General features: G+C 44.0%; 1 protein-coding gene across 1 annotated transcript in view; it reads left to right on the forward strand.

Annotated features, from left to right (window-relative positions):
- The window catches only part of SPON1 (spondin 1), a 245,762-nt gene that overhangs the window by 177,332 nt on the left and 50,951 nt on the right, over positions 1–17,479 (forward strand). The gene's annotated exons all lie outside the window — the stretch shown is intronic.

Here is a 17,479-nt window from a genome sequence, read left to right on the forward strand (position 1 = left end):
CTCTTATTGCCTAAACCCACGCCATTGGTTCTTTCTCTTTGACCTACCCAAGGTCACCCTTGAGTTGGATGTCTGACTCTAGTCAACCCTTGGAAACCTAGCCCCTGCTCATGCTACCATCCTGCTGCAAACCCCTGGGTTTGGGTACCAAGGAGAAGGCACAGATAGGAATTCTCAATGGAGTGGTTGGTCTACAGTCCTAGAAGACTTCCAGCACCAACATTTATGTTCGATCCTATTGACAATGGGAGCCAATAAAGGTTTCAAGATGATTATAATCATGGAGAATGATATGGTCAAAACCTAGTTTTCAGAAGATGAATCCTGGGACCCAGTTCAGCACTGTCCTACCTGTTCCATTCTGGACCATGGAGAAGCTGCAGGAAGAAGCAACAATTTGCAGCCTATTTTGTGGTTCAAGGCCAGGTGATAAGTGTCTGAATTAAGGTAATGATGGTGCAAATAGACAGAATATGATGATAAAGAACGGGCTTATTTCACTGTGAAATAAAACGTATTTCCTCTTACATAAACCTTCTCACTAGCAGTGTTTGTTATCTGTAAAGAGTCAGCAGATGGCCTCACAGCTCGTGGGGACTCAGATGTGTCTCAGGTGTATCAGTGGTCCTTGGACTATGTTCTTGGAACTGCTGGAGGCAGCACAATTTAGGGGCAAGCTTAGGGCACGAAACTGGGAACCTCCCAGAAGCCAGACATGCCTGGGTTCAAATAGTAGCTTGGCCATTCAACCAACCACATGACCTTGGAAAAGAATTTAATCTCTCTGAGCCTGTCCCCTCATCTGTCAAATGGGGATAATAATGTCTGCCTCACAGGGTTGTCGTGAGGATTAAATAAGACGGTGGGGAGAGAGGCTTTGATTAGCACAGAATAAACGTCAGTTTTTGTACTATCATTTCTTAGCCAAACGTCTCATTAAAAGCCCTGCATAATCACCCGTAAAATCTTGTTTGAAATTAAAGTGATTGGGTTCAACTAACCCCTCGGAAAGCAATTTGGCTTCCACCGCGTATTAAGACATATAAAAATGCTCACATCCTTTGACCCAGTTGTTCCACTTCTTGGAATCTATTCTTAGGAAACTGTCCTCGATACAGGAAGAGCATAATGTGCAAGGAGGTCCACACATGGATGGCTGCAAAAATTAAAGCAACCTGAACGTTCAGTCCTGCAGTCTGCTGGTGCTCTAAAAAGGCCTTAAATCAGTACTAAATATGAAGCTCAGAACAATGTTGTAAAATGGGTAAAGTCAATCAGGGATCAAATGTCTTCGTTTCTTCCATTCATTAACCAGCCCCTCGCCTCTGCAGGGCTTCCCTGTATGACCCACGGACCGGCAGTTCTCTCTCCTTTTCTCCCCGAGTTCAGCCATCTGGGCACTGCCCACAGGGGCTTCATGCCAGAACCCACCGCACAGCCTTGGGCCTCTCACCCAGCTGCCTCAGCCCCTCTGAGGCAAACCTCAGCTCTCTCCCCTGCAGACACAGAGGTCCTCCTCCTGACTGGCAGCCTTTGGCCCAGCTCTCTGTGTGTCTCCCAAGGTTTCCTTGCAAATGCACCTTCCCCAGCCCTGCCCCCACCTCATCTCTGCTATCTTCCCACTTCCGCTTCCTTTCCCTGATTTCCAACACATCTCCTTATGTCCTTCTAAGTCAGAGAAAATATTTTCTCAAGAGTCCAAAATTTGTTTATCCAAATAAACTTAATGAAAGGGGGAAGAAAGATTAACTTAGACATTAAAGGTTATTTAAAAGCCCATTTACGCGGAGACTCTGAGTGTTGAAGCCTTGAATACTTTGTGAAATCCCTCAAGAGAGGACTGAAATTTTATTAAACCACATTATTTCAAAGCTGGCATCCGTGAAGGTAGAAACACAGGCAGTTAGCTCGTAAAAAAATAATAATAAGTCCAGTAAAATCACTTGGTCTACCTTTATCTTGTAAGCTGGAACTTCTTTTGATAACGCCTGGGAGAAAGAGCCTTTGGTCCCTCTTCAGTTTGGATAATTATGTGCATTTTGCAATTTCTTAGCTTTGGCAGGCACTGGATAGCATTTGGCTTCAGGGCTTTCATCATAAAGGACAGTTTCACAACTGGGCTTTTCCTGACAGCTCCAACATCTGGGCCTTGAGTGGCCCAGGTCCACCATGTGCTGAAATCCTCTGTGCGTCCTCTGAGCAGAGCACAGAACAAGCTGTACACAGCCGGCTCCTTCCCTCACTCCCAGGAGCCTCGGGGGCAGGCCTCTCCTAATTGCTGCACAGATTATGGCATTTTTAAAAAATAAATAGAGTAATCATCTTTTTTTTTATATTGTTTTACTGTTTGAACAATAATTGATCAATACTTCAACTCAGTATTTATTCAGCACCTACATCACGCCAGGAGTCCTATACCGAGCACTAGAGATACGAGGGTAGCTCGTGGGGTCCACTCTGGCCCATCTTTCTTCCTCCCTCCCTCCTTTCTTCCTCCTCCCTTTTTTCCTGTCTTAGATATTGTTTAGATAATGCTGAAAAACAAAAAAGAAACAAGCAATTACAACCCCACCACTTTGTATATATTAAAAAAAAAAATGAACGTCTCTCCTTTCTCATCCTACCTTCCAAACCCCAGAGGTGGTAACTATCCTTAACAGATCAGGGTATATCCTTCCCAACTTTTCCTTAAATTATATAAAGGAAGCTGTCTATCTGTACACCCAGACATTTCTTGGCAAAATAGAATGAAGCTATACTTATTAGTCCCCAAAACATCGCTCTTTTACTTAATATATTATGGGCGCCACCTTATTATTTTTAATGGCTGATTAATATTCCATTAAATGAAATGTCCATAATGTATTCAAACTTTCCCTTACTGGCGGACGTTTAGGTTGTTTTCAAATTTTGTGCTTTTGCTGATATAAACAATTATGTAGTGAACATCCAAAAATATATGAATATATATATATATGTTTACATGTTTGTGTCATTATTTATTTATAATAGATTCCCAGAAGTGGTATTGGTGAGTCAAAGAGTATGTATCTTTTTCAACTACAATACATATTACCAAATGGCTTCCCAAATAGCTTAAACCATTCACACTCCAACCAGCAGCATGTAATACTGCCCATTTTCCTTTCCCTTCACCAGCGCTGGAGATGTCCCTCTTTTTTATTTTCATCAGTCTTGTAGACAAATCTATTACTGCTTAATTCACATTCTCCCGACTTGTCGAAAGGTTGACCATCTCACGTTTTTGGGCAAGCGCCGCACTAGACACTTGACACACCTTGTTGTGTTTAATCCTATAAACCAGTATGAGGTGGGTGCTATTATCATCCCCATTTGACAGGTGAGAAATCCCTGAGGTTTAGGGCAGATAAGCAACTTCAGAGTCCAACATCGGAGTCCAAGCAGCTGCTGGTCTGGGATTTGAACTCAGGTCTGCTGGCTCCAAATCTTTTGTGCATTCCACTATTCCAGGCCACCGTCCACAAATCTGTCCTCCTCTTGCTCTTTCAGGCTTCTGAGTCTCAGCTTTCCTCCATTGATAATTTTGCTCATCTCCCATCTGCCTCAGATGGCCCACAGTAGCCTTGGGCTGCAAATCTGGCCCCGGCACCCACTGGCCTCTGAAGAGACAGAACATGGATGAATAAGAACAAGTCTCTGCCTAGGAAGAGCTCATAGATTAAGTTTATAGATGGCGCATTGACAGGTTAAATTTCCTCCTTAATGTCTAACCTTGTACCTGAGCTTTCTGCCTCTCCCACAGACCTTCCCACTCCTGAAGTAGAACTCCTTTAATGTAGAGTAATTCTTCCCTCCCCACACACTTTAAACAGCCAGGCACATTTTGTTCTCCATGAACTTTCAGGACTGGGCGCACATTGTGAAATAATAAATGCAAGGGAAGAAACAGTGAGGGCCGCGTGACTTTCTGGCTCCAGAAATTTTCTTCCAGGGTAAGTTAGCATCCACTTCACTCTCGCAAACAGTCCTGAGCCAAAAGATTCCAAATCAAAGCAAAAATCTATCAAGAGAATTCTGATTTAAAGCTTAAGAAAACAGTCTGTACATATTTTTAGAACAACCCAGAAAAGAATACATCTGTGACTTGAAACAGCTGGAAATCTACTTTTTGCCAAAATTATGCCGATTACGAAAGCTGTGATGGTCAGACAAGAGGCATTCAAGTCCTGTATTTTTCGTGTATTTAACTTTCGAATAACTTCACTTTCATACATTAAACATGGACCCCTCTAAACTGCCTTTTTGAATGTTAAATGCCAGCCAGCCACACCATTTGTATAGCAGTGTTTGTATAATTATTTGAGGATTTTGTTATATTTTTCCCTTATTGGCTTAATAAGAAGAGTGGTAAACCAAAAGAACAAAAATAATAAGAAGCCTAGGTCTTACAAGTTTATAATATATTTGAAAAAAATAGAAGAAATGATGAAGCATGCTGAAAACAGAATAACTTAGCCTCAGATAGTCATTGGACTTAAGCCAGTCAACCATGTGTTCAGTTCTGAAGGGAAACAACAAAATTAAAGAACATTTGTTAAAAATGTAGCAAATTGTGGTAGCAAATTGTGGGTAAAAGACAAGGTGTCATTAAGGAGTTATACATTTCTTCTAGTTTACTGAAAATGGAGCGTTCTCCTATTTGGGACCCTGGTAGGTGGCAATGTGGATAAAATGCTGGTAGCAAATTGAGGGTAAAAGACAAGGTGTCATTAGGGAGTTGAATTTTTAGTTTACTGAAAATAGAACCTTCTCTTACCTGGGAACCTGCTACAGAAGGGTCTCTCCTATTCACTTTTATGTCCCAACACCTTCCTTACACATAACAGATAGTCCATAAAGATGTCAATTGTAGGTCCAACATTTTAAGTAATTCATTGTGCACTAAAGTAGAGATATGTTTTCCTGTTCCTACATATAGAAAGGGAGGCGGGAAAGAAAGGATTCCCAAGGCTGCTTTGCTACTGTGTCTTAAGATGGACCACCATCTTATGGGGCCACAGAGTAGACTTGAGCAGATAGGGTGGCAATGAAGAGCTTTTGTAAGACTATCGTCCAGATACTCTCCTGCACCGCACTGTGCCTCCAAGTCACACACCCACCCAAGAACAAAGACACAGCTTGGGAGTGAGACGTCTCTCATCAAAAGATGCAGTGTTTGGAGACAGGTAGGACTAAAAGCTGTGCCCAGAAGGAGGAATAACGTCAAGATCAAGGCCAATAATCCAAGGCAAGGAATAAAATGAAAATTCATAGTCAAGGTAAAGAATCAAACCAGAGATGCTAGTGAGTGAAGAGTATTCCAATGGATGAGTCGAGAGGAATTTTCAAAACAGAGTGAAGGCCTCCAAATTGGTGTTTCCCACCAACTCGCTGTGTGCATTTAAAGAAACTGGAGCAGAATGTGTGTAACTACTGTACAAAAGATGGGTAAATGACAACATGACAAAGAAAGTCTAAACGTGTGCCCCGGCAGAGTAATTCTCTGGAGTGTTAGCTCCAAAAGATAAATCGTGACACCATTGAGGTCAGACACTGGAGAAGTATTTCAATGGGGCCAATGCCCCAAGCACAGAGAAAACGCAGTGTCAGTGACAGGTGAGGTAAAGAACAAAGTAAGAGCAGGGTGAGCCTGAGATTCCAAGGTTGGAGCCAGAAGGGTTGGCAGGAAGGCCTAGGAGGTGATTGGGGTGGTTCTGCAAGGACAGAGCCTCCTCGGAAGGCCCTACTTACCTCCATTGCCGCACCACCCTTAAAGACATATTAATCTTAAATCTCAGAAGGCATCTTAACCTTAAAAACATCACTCTCTGAGCTTCATCAGTGATAGCTTGTGAAGATGTGCAAGGCCAAGGGGGCGTTGTGGTAAAAATACACACATGCACGCATACGTGCATGCATACATACATGCATATGTATCCCCCTGCTCCAGGGTTTTTAAGGATGATGGGCCCTGCTTATCCCAAAGATAAAGGGAGTGGTAATTCATTTCACTTAAAGTGACTTTAAAGTTTCCTTGAAAGGAACGCACATTCAAGGTGTCTTGCCTTCAAAAACTTGCTATATGAGATGCTTGGGGAGAAGAATCTTCTTCATCGTTCAGCCTGCCTTGCCCCCGGCTGGTCTTCCTCAGATAAGCGGAGCTAGGATACTGTCGTTTAGAAGCCCTAAGGGTGTGCTGGCTGGGGAATCTGATCAGCTAATACCACTACTCTGCTCTCAGAGTACAAGTATTTTCATTTAGAATCAGCCATGTGTTACCTCAAACCATAGAAAAGGAAAGAATTAAGAGGCAGGGGATTCGTCAGCGTCTGTACAGGAAGGTGGTAAACAGGAGGGGGCATAAGTCCAGGATCACACCCTTCTCAGGCAACGCCCTCAAGCGGGAATCTACAAGCTGGGTTGTAATTCAAGGTATCTGTCCTGAACATGGGCCCCACCTGGGTTTCCAACTATATCCTTGCCCTGATAGAAAATTGTCATTCTCTTTTCCTGGTGAGGAGATGCTAAAATATACCATCTGCCTATCCGCTCCCCTCTGATATCCAGGGAGGCCCCCAGCAGGGCAGCCCAGGCTGTGAGGGCTTGCCCATCACAGGATCCTTGCAGAGGATTCCCACGAAGTCTTTTGACAGCAGTGGCCATTAGCGCCTCTCAGGGCTTTCTGCTTACCTGCGCAGCTCCGTGGTGGCTGGAAGCCTCTCAACGCTGCTTCTAATGGGCAGCAAAAGGACCCCTGTTGAGCCCCTACTAAAGCTGAGTTGCTGCACAGCTTGCCCAAGGAACATGTTTCTTCAGAAACTTCCTCAGGCCTATTGAGACTGCTTATGGAATAAGAGCATGCCCTTGGAGCCACCCCTAGGGCCCTCATCCGGTGCCCAGCACAGGTCAGTGGTTCCAGCCCTTGTGGTTAAGGATGAACTTCACCTCCTCCAAATCTTTGTCTTCCCAACCGCCGCCGAGCCTTACTGGTGAGGCAGAATAGGCCTATTAAGTGTCCCATTGGTATCTGAGATTTAATCTCCATGGTATTTGGCGAAAGCTCTAGATCCCTCTTCCTATGGGGTCGTAATGAAGCGTATGCCTATGGGCATGTAATTGAGTAATCTGACAATCCTAAGTATCCTTCAGCTTCTTAAGCAATAAATGTAAATTAAATTTCATTAGTGACTCTAACTTGAATGGCAAATGTCAGCCACTGGGTCAGCTTGAAGCTTACGGATAGATTTCAGTGATGAAAAACCCACAGCAAACCCTTGAGTGAGAGAATGCTAAAAAGCAATGGGGAAAACTGAAGAGGATGCAGGCCTCTTCAGAGGCACAGAAATAGGACCCGCCTTGGCTGGCACAGTAAATGTGTGTGTTTACTCACTCATCTAGTTCATTACAGAGCACCAATCACAAAGATATTTATTTTGTCTTCTTTCCTGCTCTGGTAAGCTAATTACAAAGTAATTAAATTAGCTGCAGAATAAATTAGTTGTTATCAAACTGAAAGTAAAGGCATTTTTCTAAAAGTTATGTAGGGTAAAACACTGGTTTGAATGATAATTCCAGATTGAGAAATATTTTATTTCTTTCTTTTACAACTGTATGGATTATTTTAGAGGGAAATCCGCAATTTAAAGATACTCCTAAAGTAAATACTTATTCTACCTTTAATGAATGACAAAGGAAAGTGTGTTCGAATCCTTGAAAACACTAGAGGGGGCAGGCTACGTGAAATGTTTACACGATGCTGCATGTCAGCCGAGGCCGCCGAGATATCTAAACACCTTCAGTGGGGAACAAGGCAGGTGGAAATTAATGGTGCCTGCTGCTCCTATGACAGTTTGATTTAGCGGCCTCGCCACAGGCCACTACTAAGTAGCTAGAAATAATGTCTTTTTCAAAAGTGTGTACTCTGCCCTCTTTGAAATTACAAACGTATAACAATTTATGTTCAGGTTCTAAATTAGACATCTAGTAGATGCCATGCAAGGTTCCAAAACCAGCTGTCTCTGATCAGTCAGTTTTGCATAGCCCTTACTGAAGTCGTTTCTATTTGATCACAAATAGGTCTGAAGGTACCTTGTGATAAGAGGGTCAGGCTTTCAGCTCTCAAACAAGACGAAAGTCACTTATGAGTTGAAAGAGTGTGGGATGTTAATGGTGATGACAAAAAAGAGTGGAAAAAGCCTAGAGTCAAAGGACAAATGCCACAATCATTAAACATCGTGCAGCAACATCCCACAATAAAAACACTGTGATACCATGGGTTTCTTCACAGGGCAGGTCACATCAAGTCCCATGATCAGAATGCTTTCTGGTTGAGGGTAAAATATCAGGCCTCACACTTGGGCCCCAAAACAAGCACAATTACAAGGTCAGAGAACAGTAATGGGCATAAAAATAACTTGCAGGTTTTAGTGGGCACTGGAGTCAGTCCGAGTCAACGGCTTGCGGAGGCTGCAGGAAGGCCGGCGTGAGTGTGGACAATGTTTGAGTATGTTATCTAGAATGAGGGTTTTTAACTGGGGCTTTGTGTGTGGGATTCAGAGGTCACAGCCTTTATTGTCAGACACCTATTCCACAATTTTCAATATGCTCTCAACATTGTCATGATCATCCTTGTCCATGTATCTTTGCAACCATCCTTGATGAATACCTACAGATAATCCTAAAAGTGGGATTTCTGGGCTTAAGGGTGTATACTTCTTTCATGCATTTAATATATATGGGCCTCTAGGAAGATTGTATAATCTCTGTTCCTAGCCAGAGCATTTGAAAGGTCCCATCTCCCCCTAGTTAATTTTTTCTCATGCATTTCTCTACGACTGAATTTTAAAGAAGAGTGTTTAAAGTAGAAGGGAACCTGAACTCCATCCTTTTCATTTGTAGGAGCAAAACAATTGAAGCGCAGGGAAGATAGGTGATGTTTTCTCCAAGCTAATAGCAGGGCTTCGTGGGCGGGGGGAGATACCAGAGTCTATAGCCCCACGTGCCTGGACTTGGACCTGATACATAACATGTCCTGGGAAATGTGCAGCACATGCAAATCTATAGAAACAGGAAGTAGGTTAGTGGGTGCCTAGCGCTGGGGGGAGGGGAGCTGAGGAGTGACTGCTCATGGATTTGGGGGTTGCGGGGGTGAAGCAATGAAAGTGTTCTAAATTGACGTGGTGATGGTTGCAAACACTGTGAATGTACTAAAAACCATTGAATTGCACATTTTAAATAGGCAAAGAGGTATAGTACGTAAACTATATCTCAATAAAGCTGCTATTAAAAAAATAAAAAAGAACAGGTACTCCATGAACATTTGTGGAAGGAAGAGAGGGAGGAAAGGAGATCAAACATCGCCATGCCTTGATTTCCAACCAGTGATCGGTCTACTGTCGCCATTTCCCGGAAGCAGAGCATGTCTGCCATGGATCCAGCATCAGTTCTGGGGCTCCTCTCTCAGGTGTTCCCCTGTTTTCAGTACATACTGATTTGTCTCTTCTCGGAACTTAGGAGTAAGAAGTGAAAAAGAATCTGATCTTCATGCTTTTATATCCCCTAAGAATCTCGCTCAGGGCTGGTCACAAGGTAGGAACTTGATAAATGTCTGTTTCCTGAATTACTGGTGACCTGTGAGTAAATTAACTAATAAGGCAATGACATGGTAGTATTACTAACCTGGATGCCGGAGTTTCGGCAGCTGTCAGCTCAGGCTCTGTGAGCGAGGCTGGCAGTTAGGCAGTTTGCTGTTTCGGATGTTCTGATTTCCCTCCTGACATCTCCCTGCGCGTGGCGAGTGGTCACGGACCCCTTTTGCCCTCGGTGCCTGAAAGCTCAGGACTTGGCTTAGGGCGCAAAGAGCAGTGACTGCTGCCTGCAGGGCGAATCCAGACTCCATGGGGCTTAAAGCTTACTCAGTTTGGGAGGGGGTCCTTTTTAAGAAAAAGCAATGCAAAATTACGAATGCAAATTGAGCACAGAACCTTGGAAGCCTGTGCAAGGAGGGCCCTGAAAGTTAAGCTTCCTTGGCCACCTGGTAAGTCTGCCTCTGGCCATGTTCATCGCTCCTTTTAATTGCGTTTTTTCTATTTTTGTGCTTAAATGTCCATTGTTAGCAGCAGTTTAACATTATAAGCCTCCTAGCTTTCCAATTCTTCTTAAAAATAGAGTTTAAGCACTTGTTTAATTAGCTCCCCGTCCCACCATGCAGATAACTAAAACGATGACAGAAGCATCCCATCTTGGGTGAAGGTCGGGCTCTAACATCAGTGCATAATGTGAAAAGCACACCTCTTCACAATTGTCCTTAAAGTCCTTGAAATCGCGTGTTCAGTACAGACTATGTGGTTTTCTGCTCATAACCTCGAGTTCTTACACACACTCAAGTTTGAAAACCACTGCGCCAGGAAGGAAAGTGGAAATGCAGACGTCTAAACCTAAAACCCTCTTTGCCTTACGACAACTCTCAGTTCTCTAGCTGGAACAGACAGTGGGAGCTCACCTGAGGTGTTTACTCCATCCTATTTTAATACAGAGGCTTTATAAGCTTAATAAATGTTAACAGATTCGTTTATAGTTATGGAATTTTAAAAGATGACACATATGAAAGCTCATAGCCCAGGTCCTGGCCTAATAGGTGCTCTGTAAGTGTCTGCTGGGTTTGAATCGAAGTCTCATGTGGTCGGGTCACCGTGCACACTGCTCTGTGGTGTCTTCTGAGCTCATGTTTCTGGCTTTGGCCCCATGACATCACCGTCACCTTCAGGCCCTGGCACAGAGTCCCGAGTGGGTGTGCTGTAGCTAAAGGATTTCTTGGACAGGAGGCAGTGTTCTCAAGTCTCCGTGTAGAAACGTTTCTTCCTGACGGCTACTGTGTGTAAGTTTGTATACACCGAGGCTGTTCCGAAATGAAATTATTTATTTAGTGATTCATTTGCTGCTTTTGCTGCTTTACTTCCATGTTTTTTTTCTTTTTTTTTGGTAAGGAAGATTCTCCCTGAGCTAACATTCGTTGCTAATCCTCCTCTTTTTCCACTTGAGGAAGGTTAGCCCTGAGCTAACATCTGTGCCAATCTCCTCTATTTTTTGTATGTGAGATGCCTCCACAGCATGGCAAATGAGCCAAGTAGGTCCACGGCCAGGATTCAAACCCACGAACCCGGTCTGCCAAAGCACAGTGCTTGGAACTTTAACTATTCAGCCATGGGCCAGCCCCCTCTTTTACTTCTTTTGAAAGCTGAAACTTAGGGGAGAAAAGATGCTCCTGTTTTGTTTGTATTTTTAAAACTGACTCAAGCAAGGCAATAAAGAGATTTCCAAAAGACAACCAGGAATCTGGCTAAAATTGGTCTCAGGACTTCAGTGAATTTTGTTCCTGCCCTCGTACTTAGTCGAGTATCTCATTGGTGTCAGTAATGACTTTTCCAGTATAAAATCTCATAGCATGATCTACCACGTTGGGGGAAAAAAGAGAGTCCCTTTGGTACGGAACCAAAGTATCAGGCCAGGGCCGGGTGTGTGGGATACAGAAGTAAATAAACAGTGCATGGCCTTGACCTGAAGGTCACAGTTGTCTGAAAATATTTGGTCCCCTGAGATACTTTAGGGAGACATACAGGTGCTAGCTTTCAGTATACCTCTCAAGGGGGTGGGAAAACTGTTTCTCCAATGTCCTCACAGTTACACTGCTTTACACAAAAATTCCCTTCATAATAGCACCACCTTCCACCCAGGTGTTCAATCCAGACTCCAGGTAGTCACCCCAAACCACTCCTCTCCTTCCCCTCACAGCAGCTAACCACCAGGGGGCCGGCAGCTCTAAGCCTGAAATCTCTCTTGAATTCTCTTCCTTCCCTCCTCTGCCTCTTCCCTGTTTGGGCTTCATCACCTCTTGCTTTGACTATTGGAGCAGCCCCCCAGCCTCCTCTCCCTCTCCCCCATCCCCACTGCCTGCCTTTCTCAGCCTCCCCTTGCCCACCCCCAGTCCATGTTCCAACTACTGCTAGGAAGGGCTTTCTAAACACAAACTGGCCCTGTCGCTCTCTGGCTTAAATTCCTTGCTGCTTCCCCATTGCTCTCAGCAGTGGCTCTCTGCCTCTTTCTCCTGCTAGTGTGCTTGCTCACATGCGTGCTGCATTTTGAGATTCATTCACTTAGCTAGGTTATGCATGATTCTCAGCATGCCAATGGTAAGCTCGCGCCTTCCTCACTGCCGACACCATCACTGTGGAGTGTGCAATGCCTCAGTGGGGAACCCCTGACTTAGATCATAAAACCTAAGCTCCTTGGCCTTGCCTACTAGGCTCTCCTTGGTCTGGCCTATCCACATCTCCAACCTTGTTCCCTCCCAGTCACCCATATGTACCCCTTTGCACCAGCCTATTCCAAACTGCTTGTGGCACCCCCCCCCCAAAGAGAGCACACCGCTGTACCTTTGCACATGCTGCTCTCTTTTCCTTGAATGCTTTCCCCTACCCATCATCCACCCAGTTACAGTGCTTCAAGACACAGCTCAAGAACCACCGCCTCCAGGAAGCCTTCCATGCTCCATCCACACTCTTAATCTCTACATTATACATTTCTCTCTAAGATCATTTATAGTTCCAGGCTTATCTCTAATTAATAGAGCCCTGAAGTTTATAGCTTGTCTTGTGCACTCGAGTATAAGCTCCTTGAGACCAGGGACTTTGGATCATTAATTGTTAAGACATCAAAGCCTTGCACAATGCTTTGCATCCTAGGAATTTGATAATATTTGATATTTGTGGAAGGAAAGGAAGGAGAAAGAAAAGGTAGAAGATAGGAGCTATAATCGTTTCTTTTCCTTCAAAACCATGAAAAAGAAAACACACTTAACATCCATTTAATTAACTTCTATAAGGTTTTATTATTGACTTCATGAATTTTTAATTTTTGTGTGTGTGAAAAGTCTTTTGGCTGATTTCTTTATTCTCACTTTTGGAGATTTGTTTTACAGTTATATAAAGGATTCCTAGGAACCTGCAGGGCTCTCAGATTCCCGAAGATGGTCCTCCATAGGATGGTGGCTGATGGCGTGGGCTCTGAGGGGAAACAGACCTGTGTTTGAATCCCTCTTGGCCACTTACCATCTGTGTGGTTTGGCAAGTGACCTACCCACTCTGAGCCTCAATTTCTTTATCTATAAAATGGGAACAATAAAACTACCAACTCCACAGCATTAGTTTGAAATTTGAATGAGAAAATACATACAAGTGAGTAAATACACATAAATGTTTAATAAGTGATTATTATTATTAGAAGGACAAAGTCTAATATATCCAATCTTAAGTTATGGCTTCATTAGTATGTGACTATAAAGTAGTGGATTCTAATAAAGGAGAAACAAAAAATTCACTGAGAACTTAGAGAGGTAATGAGATGATGGAGAAACCATTTTTTCTAATATGGTTAGCTCATTTTCTTATAATCAAGCTACAAGATTATTCCTTCACCTGCAAAATGGATAAATTCTTCATTGTATTGACTTGTGTGAAAAGATATCCTAGTTTAAATGGAATGAATTTCCCTTTAATTTGATTTTCTAGCAAGATTAGATTCTAATATGAATTAATGTCCTAAGTTGAAAGCTCTAATTGAGCACCGCAGGAATCAAGCATGAGTCAAAGACATCGTCCCTTTACAAATATCAGTCACTGAAGAGACATCCATCCGTGTGTCAGCGGCATCTCATAACAACAACAAGAAGAATAATCGTAACTGACATTGACTGAACGCTTGCTGTGTGTCAGGCAGCCCCAGTCAAGCCTCAAACAAAGGCTCATGCCTGCACCAGACGCTGACTTTCCATTTACAGTGAGGGAAGTCTCTGGCCAGTGAGCACAGCGCTCCTGTCTGCTCTCTGGAGCATCCTTTTCCCAGGATCTGAGGACCTGCACAGCAGCCTCTAGCATCCGCCTGGATCACAGCAAAGGGAAGGAGGAACTCTCCAAGGCCCCGTCATCCAGAACAGGGTGAGACTAGGAAAGCTATTCGCCTCACATCCTTTCTGCAGAGATCCCTTCTCACCCTCTCCGCCCCCCGCCGCCCACCATCTAATATTTTCTTCGTAGTACCTATCACTTCCAGAAATGGTCGTGTACATTTATTTTTTAGTGTGATGCAGCTTCCGTGAACACAAGGATCTTTCTGTCTTGTGCATTGCTTGACCCCACCCCCACGCCTAGGACAGTGTGTGGTCCAGAGCAATGCTCAATGAAGATGTGTTGAATGAAAACAGGGAACGAGGGTGAGGAAGGGAGTGGGGCGACACCCTCTAATGGCAAGGATTCTCCCGCCCCCCTAGAGCCTCTGCTTGCTTGTCAGATGGGTCACACTTGACTGAAGTCTGTCCCCGGGACTCGGTTTTCCAAGTTTATTCGGCTCCCCCCGCAAACACCCCTAGGCTAACCTATTCTTCTTATTGAGCCAAATTCACTGATTAGCCCTCAGTTTCTTTCACTTTCAATCCTGTCAGATCCTGTTCTTCCTGCTTAACCCTTAGGGAAGCATCCCATCTTTTACCACAATTTCTGCAGGTGGCTAATATCATCGATTATTTGACTCATTCAACTCTCAGAGGGTAATCTTTTCTTTGATCCAAGTTTCAAGGCCATCTCACTGCAGGCTCCCCTATATCACTGATTACACCGGGCAGAGTCAAGCAGAGGCATTGGCACTGCTCTTTCAGATTCCTCTGGAAGCTATGGTGCTGTTAATCTCTGCTGTGTCCGTGCTAATAGTGCCTGTCTAGAATCAACCTCGATCTACCCTTCACCGTGCCGAAAAAGATAAATGCCAGACTACAGGAAACAAGCTAAGGGCAGCCCTCGAGGCCCTGAACAACTCCTCATCCGCCTGCCAGGGCTCAGGGACTCCTGATTTAGGAGGCTGATCTCTAATTTCTCCTTAGAATGGATTCCAAAATCAAAACCAATAGTTAGCTTTTTCTGGAAAGGAGCAGACAAAAAATATTTTTGTTTGACAGCAGCAATAGAAACAAGACCATGTTTCTCTTTTATGAAACCTCTGAGAGTAATTCATTGAGATCTTGACATGTAATACCACCGAATCACTTCTCCAGCAAGATATTTGCCTCGGCTCTTTCAGCCCCACACCCAGACATCGCTGCTGGCACTTACTAGGTCTTGTCATTACGTGGGCTGCTTTTAATACCCCAGGCAGGCTTTGGCAAGAAGAAGTGGCACCTGCTTTATTGAAAGACAGCTCCATATTTTATCCTCTGACAGAGAAATGTGCAACGTAAATGTCTTTAAGAGATGATTATCGTACATCAAGATGTCCATTCCAAAAAGCCTTGTACCGGACGCCCAATCACCCCAGAATAGAGGTGGCAGATGGAGAATTGGAGCTTTCAGAAAAACAGATTTGTAACCCTCTAAGTGTCTGCCTGCTCCTGGCCACCACACACCCGGCTGCTCAGGAGTGCCCACTGGCTCAAAGAAGAGATCCACACCTCAGAGAGGGTTGGGGAAGAGGATGACGTTCAGGTGGCTTGTTGCCCAGAATCTATGAATCAGGACACACGGGTTACACCATCTCAGCCCAGAGATTCTTATTCACTGAGTTAAAAGAAAAGATTGAGCGTGCAATGTCAGGCACATTAGTGCTGGGCCCCTGGCATCTGGGGAAACACTAAAGTGGAAGATTTTTCCTCTCCACTTTTCAAAAATTGGAACAATGCTTCCAGCATTGGGAGCAGGGAAGTCCAAAATCCATGATGCTTAGCGGCTCAGGTACAGAGAAAATGAAATCAGAAATCCTGCGAGTTTGCTCTTGCTGCCGAGGGCTTATCTGTGTGCGGATAACAGAAATCTCTTAAACCACATAGTTTGACCCCTGCAAATCTGATTGAGTCATTCTCTATGTAAAATCCTCGTGTTGCTCCTATTGTCTACAGCTGTGGCTTCCAAATCGCTCTGTGGGGCCTCAGGTCAAGCCTTTCACGGGGTCTGAGGGGAAAGTGTGGCTCTCGGCCCCAACCCCTCTGCTCCCCTCAGAGACGATCTTCTTTTCTTCTGTTCTGCAAGTTGGGCTTCCAAGTAGGATTTTCAACAGAGTTTTGTGACTTAGAAACAAATTGTGAAAAGGATTTGCCTACAGGATAAAATCTAGACAAATCCTGATTTACCTCTCAGCCCACAGCACACCCCACAGTCCCGTCATGCTTAACAACTTTCCTTTCTCATACTGTGTCAAGCCTACCTTGTGTTCCCTCTGCCTAGAATGTTCTCCCTTCTTCTCTGCCAGGTAGATCTGTATTCTTGTTTTCAGATTCAGGTCAAATTTTGCCTTTTGAGTGTTCCTCGTCCTGCACTGGCAGCAATTAGCCATATTCTCATAACATCTGTGCCTGTGTTGATGCGCACGGGGTTAGTATATGTGTCTGAATCTTGGATCAGTCTGCACTCATAGAATATAGTCCATGTGTTGTTTCTTTCCTCCTCCGTCTGCCTCCAGGGCCTGGCATGCAGTGGGCACTCAATAAATATTTGATGGATGGACGTGTAGCTGTTTAATTCACCACTAGATAGCAGGTTGGCATTTTCCCAAACAGTATTATTCAGAAAGAAATCAAAGACACAGAGCCACAACTCATAACCAACTCAAGCAGCTCTGTGTTAACAGAGAACGTAAATTCTTTAACTACTTCTGTTGGGATCAGAATTTCATTTCTGTAAAAATAACGATTACACCATTAAAAGAAGTCTTGTACAGAGGTCACACACTGAAAGCCCATGGACGACGATAGTCTCTTAAACAGTCATGGTTTGACCCTGCCAATCTGATTGAGTCGCTTCTCCAATTAAAATCCTCATGCGGCTCCCTGTTGCCCGTGCCTTTCACGCTCCTCCATGGGGCTTCAGGGGTTCCTTGGGAACCCCTAAGGGTAAGGTTTCCACGGAGGCCTGACTGTGTTGGATGCAGCTCTGGGCCCCACACCCTTGGCTCCAATCAAGGAGGTTCCACAAAATCTGAGTGTTCAAGTGCTTTGTGTTGTAATTTTTTGTTTGAATGCCTTGGCTGAGCCTGACTCTCCGGTCCATCACGGTGCCTACCACTTGCTGTTTTTTTCTATCCATCCTCCCCTGCCTGATCCCTGATAACGTTTGAGTCTGCAACTCAAAACTCACCCTCAAACCCACCCCTCTAACAGCTGTTTTCATCTTTATGAGCTCCTTTCCAGATCCGGAGCACAGGCGTTCTTGTTTTTATAAGGTTGCAGTCATGTTGCACACGCCATTCTGTATTTTCTTTCTTCACTTAACACTGTATCATAAATATCTTTCCATTATGTGAGACACATCTTTCATGGTTACCTTTTTAAATGACGAATTTTTGAGTTTCTTGGCTCTAATTTATTCAGGTCTTCCATTACTGTTAAATCAACACTTTATTTTACGCTCTTAGAAATAATGCT

Source organism: Equus asinus, chromosome 20 (assembly GCF_041296235.1).
Source record: "Equus asinus isolate D_3611 breed Donkey chromosome 20, EquAss-T2T_v2, whole genome shotgun sequence".
Classification (NCBI taxonomy): Eukaryota; Metazoa; Chordata; class Mammalia; order Perissodactyla; family Equidae; genus Equus; species Equus asinus.